Raw genomic sequence first — 4569 nt, 5'->3', positions numbered from 1 at the left:
ACGGACAGGAAAATGGGCCGGCGTACAGCAACCGGTGGCGTCGATGGTGGCACAGAAGGTGAAGCGCAAAGAATCGCAAATACAAAATGGCAATGGGAATTCGGTTCGGCTACGCATTTGTGCGCGTTTCCTTCGTGTTACCGGTTCCCGTCATGTTATGCGTTGGTGCGTTGTTTCGTTTGGTTCGTTTGTTGTGCGTTTTTTTTTTGTGAACCTCGTTTCTTTGTGTGGTTTTTGTTTGTCTTTTATGGGCCGGGCTCATGCTTCTGTCCTTTTTTAATCACCTTGAGCTAGTGATGTTGTTTTTCCTGTTTTGTTTTGAGTAGTGTGCCGTTGCCGAAAAGTATGCTACGCGTTTTTACCCTTTTTTTTCAAGAATTACCTCTGCAGTCACTAAACATGAGAGGTGTTTCTCAAATGATTTACATTGTGCCACAAACTAATTGCAGAAATAAACATCTCAACTTACGCTTCTTGAAAATCTCCCGGTGTTGGCTGCATGCGTGATCTTACGAATGGCTGCGTGCGTCTAATTAACAATCTCTTCGGCTTCACGATCAACAGTGTCTGACGGGTGGTACGGGTCAGCATTGGTGGTGTTCTTAGGGTGGCCATTCGTTGTGCGTGTGTGTACCCCCCGTCACCATCAGCATCGGTGGGTATGATGGGCGCGGTCCCAGAGGGTGGGCAGATCTGCCCTTCTCTCACACCGGCACTTGGGCGCAACCGGGGAATGGCTGCGCGCGGGGGGAACATCCATCGATGTCGAGAAGTGAAAGGCATCGTTCAGACTGCAAGTTCACGAGGGCCTAGTCAACACCGACCCCACGCCCAGCCCGAGCCCCACACCGGTTGCGCCCAGAGGGCGGACAAAAGAGAACGGATATCGCAAGACTTCCTTCGCACGGACGAAACCAACCCCTATTGCTGCCTCCCTCCCCTGGACGTATGGCGTGCAAGTGTACCCAGTGCATCCGATTGGTCAGTGCAAATTCGCTCTGGAGGCCCTCTTTGTGTCACGGCGTTGTATTTACTGTAGCTGCAGTGGTTGTTCGGTTCCTTTTCGCTTCCCAACCCATCCGATCCAACGCGAGCCTTCCACGAGGTGGTGAAATGTAGTCCAAATGCAGTGCGCCGTTCTGGACGGGAAGACCTTGACGGCAACTGTTATCCGAGCCGGCAACCTTTCGGGGACAGGCAGGGAATGCAGTTTAATCCGTGTCTTGCACTAGTCGTTAAGGGTGGGACGGCATTTTGGATGGGCAAACAAAGGGGCACTGGATGGTACGGATGGTGATGGAACGTGAAGCGTTTAGCGCAGAGTCGCCGTGCTTGCGGTTCCGTTCTCGAAAGGCTACGATGCTTTACAGATGGAACATGCAATACAGAGTCGATTCTTTGTGCTAAAATTAGGTTTTATTATTCGATTTTTTCCTTTTTAATACTTCCGTTAATGCCCTAACTTCCTTCATTATACATAAATTTTTATGGAACAATATTGTTTCATTAAATCAATTTAAATGTTCAATCAAAGAAACTACGTTTAATCGTTCACCAAACATAATTTTTACTAACTTCTTCCGTGAAAAAAAAATAATAATTTAAATTAACAGCTAAATACGATCTCATGACTCCTCATAACTCTCCATACGTTAAAATGGCTAGAAGATCATCGAGATCTTATCTTAACTGTATCAGAAGCATTCCTAGAATGTACTACAATATATGGTGATGGTGTAAAATATTAAGCTTTTACACAACTGCCCCGAGTGAGGATCGAACTCACGACCTTAAGATTATGAGACTTACGCGCTACCTACTGCGCTATCGAGGCGATGCATAAATCCCGTCCTGCAATGCAATCAGCGCAGCGCACCGTCCAACACGCAACCGTTTTCCCTTTGCACTAATTAAATTTAAAACTCCCCGGTCGAGTTATTTACGGCGTTTCGTAAACAAATGTTCCGACACCAGGTTTATAATTAGAATTGCCGCTGCTCGATCGGTGATATGCGCGGATCGCTAGATCGTTCAAACTGCTGCTCGGACTCCGTGGTAAGGATGGATGATAACAGGCATTAAGCGTTATTGAAACGTCCCGAAGTGAATAGAAAGTTTAGCAAACAACATCCCGTATTGTCTAGTGGTTAGGATATCCGGCTCTCACCCGGAAGGCCCGGGTTCGATTCCCGGTACGGGAACAAATAGCTTTTTTATAAGTGTTTAGAGTGTTTAAACAGGATTGTATAATAAACAATATTCTTAGTACATCGAACCACAGATACAAATACCCAGCAATTGAATAGCATTTGTTGATGAAATGAAATAAATTCCAAACAAAAACAGATTTATCTATCGAAAAGAATACCAAACATCTTGATATTGATAGTGATAGTTGAATAAGTGAGTTCAATAAATTTATATACAGTCATTTACGCGAGTTACACGACACTCGAGACCCGCAAATTCGAGATAACTGTATTACAAAATTTTGAAAGTTCGTGTATAAACTTCAAACTATATAAAATGGATTGATAAAAAATTGATAACAGATTGATTAAAAATTGAAATAATGTTCGTGCAATTAAAAAACTTTATAAAGTTAAATTGGCAATACAGTCTAGACGGTCCGTATGAAAAAAAAATTATATAGCATTAGAAATTGCTTTTGTTATATAACTATAAAATGCTTTCTAAAAATAAAAATAAAAAATATAGAAGAAAAGCAAAATAATTAAGGGAAAAATGTGTAAAATGTGTGTTTAAGTAAGTAGAATAACATATTTGGTTTTGTTTTGGAAAAACGGTAATTTTATGTGCAACTTTACATTTCTTGAATTCTAAACATTTCTTGTTTCAAATGAAGTTGTTTTATATTTAATTTCATCTTGTTATAATACCATTCACCGATTAAAACATTATATAATAATACCCTTTTATAATAATAACCTGTGAGAGCTACCCGTCGCTTATTGATTTGAACCATAAACCAAAAAGTTCTACAGACTCTGCTCCGACAGACAGCCCCGATATGAGCTATAAGTTCAAAAACTACCCCTTCAGTAATAATTTCGTAACATTTCTATCATTGTACCTCAAGATTGTGACCCATTGATAAGCATTCCGGGTGGAAGCATGAACAAAACATTTCCCCCCTTACAGCATTTGAAAAAGCATTTCCATAAAAAAAGGAAAAACCTGACATCACCTTATGACATACGGGGTCAATGTTTTTTCGCGCAACAATCACACTCATTCATTGTGTTTTGCGTTTGAACCTTTTCCTTTTGTTCGGTACGGTTGTCGCCAGCCCAATGATTCTCCGCATAATTGTACGCTTACACGGGCAGCCGGCTCCGCGCCTGCCCCACGCCAACCTTCCGCAACATGGCAACACTAATTATGATCATTGTTTTTTGGTGTTAGCCTTACGACGGACACATTTTCCACCCTCGGCTCGAACAAATGGGTGTACCAAAGCTGTTGTGCACGGTTCGGGCAACGAAAAACGCGAACGTCACTTCGGAAATGAGACGCCTCAAAAACAATAAACACACTAAAAGCTTCCCAAACATGAAAATGAAAGGGTCGAAGGCCGAAATTGGCCGAATGGAACACATGGGCCGGTGGGAGTGTAGCGTTTTTCAACCTGGAGTACCTTTTGCAGTTTTGGACATTCTGTCAACAAGTTCAAGTTCAATGTCTGCTCAACGGTGGACCGCGTGGAACAATGCACTGATGTTCATTTGAATAATAAAGCAACTGTTACCACCGACCAGAAGAACTGACGGATTTTGATGCGTTATAAGTTTGAGGAAACATTATGCACCCGGTCGTTCAACAAAAAATCACAACAACGCGCTATTTACCAGACGATCGTTCCTTTGTCGATCTGCAGTGATCGGTCAATAACCTAAATTTGCTAGTGGCGGTTGGTAACCACAAATTTGGTGCTTTCTTTGGGTTTTAAACCCTTTTTTCAAAATCACAGTATTCGGACAGAAATAATTATGTTTATAATACATAAAAATGTAACAAAGCGAATTTCCTTGTCGTTTAATCATATTCCATTGTTATATACCTGTATTCTAAGTAAACTAAATTAAAATCACTTTGTTATGATGAGGAATAAAAGCTTTTTCGAAATCAAATAAACTCTCCAATAAATAAGAAGTATCTATGCTATTCCATGCTTTGGTAACGTTAAAGATGCTGGTTTGTTTGTTCTTAGCCAATATTTATAATCTGTACCGTGATTGTTACCCACAAACGGTTATATAACCAATTTCACATTGTATTCCTTTTAAACATAACTGGCAACAAGTTATTGATTTTCAAAACAATTATGCAGCAGTTAAAAATTACCTTCGAAAATTGTAAATGTTGTTATCTGTTCTGATAGAAAAATATAATGCAAATAAAAAGTATGTTATTTATTAAATATTTTAAAATTCTTTAATTGAATAAACATTTAAATACCATAAATAAAATGAATAATTTCGTAGTGTATAATTTTATACTTTTGTGTAATTATTTTACACAAACTACTTTAATGCAAATTGATAAGAC

General features: G+C 40.0%; 2 non-coding genes across 2 annotated transcripts; one reads left to right on the top strand and one right to left on the bottom strand.

Moving 5' to 3' along the window:
• Positions 1–1761: 1761 nt before the first annotated feature.
• On the bottom strand, positions 1762–1834 carry Trnam-cau (transfer RNA methionine (anticodon CAU)). The gene has a single exon. It is a non-coding gene; the product is annotated as a tRNA-Met (tRNA).
• A 295-nt stretch (positions 1835–2129) lies between these two features.
• Positions 2130–2201, top strand: Trnae-cuc (transfer RNA glutamic acid (anticodon CUC)). The gene has a single exon. It is a non-coding gene; the product is annotated as a tRNA-Glu (tRNA).
• Positions 2202–4569: the final 2368 nt, after the last annotated feature.

The sequence above is a fragment of the Anopheles moucheti genome, chromosome 3, assembly GCF_943734755.1.
Source record: "Anopheles moucheti chromosome 3, idAnoMoucSN_F20_07, whole genome shotgun sequence".
Taxonomy (NCBI): domain Eukaryota; kingdom Metazoa; phylum Arthropoda; class Insecta; order Diptera; family Culicidae; genus Anopheles; species Anopheles moucheti.
Note: the sequence above shows the minus strand (reverse complement) of the source record. Positions and strands in the feature narration are given on the sequence as shown.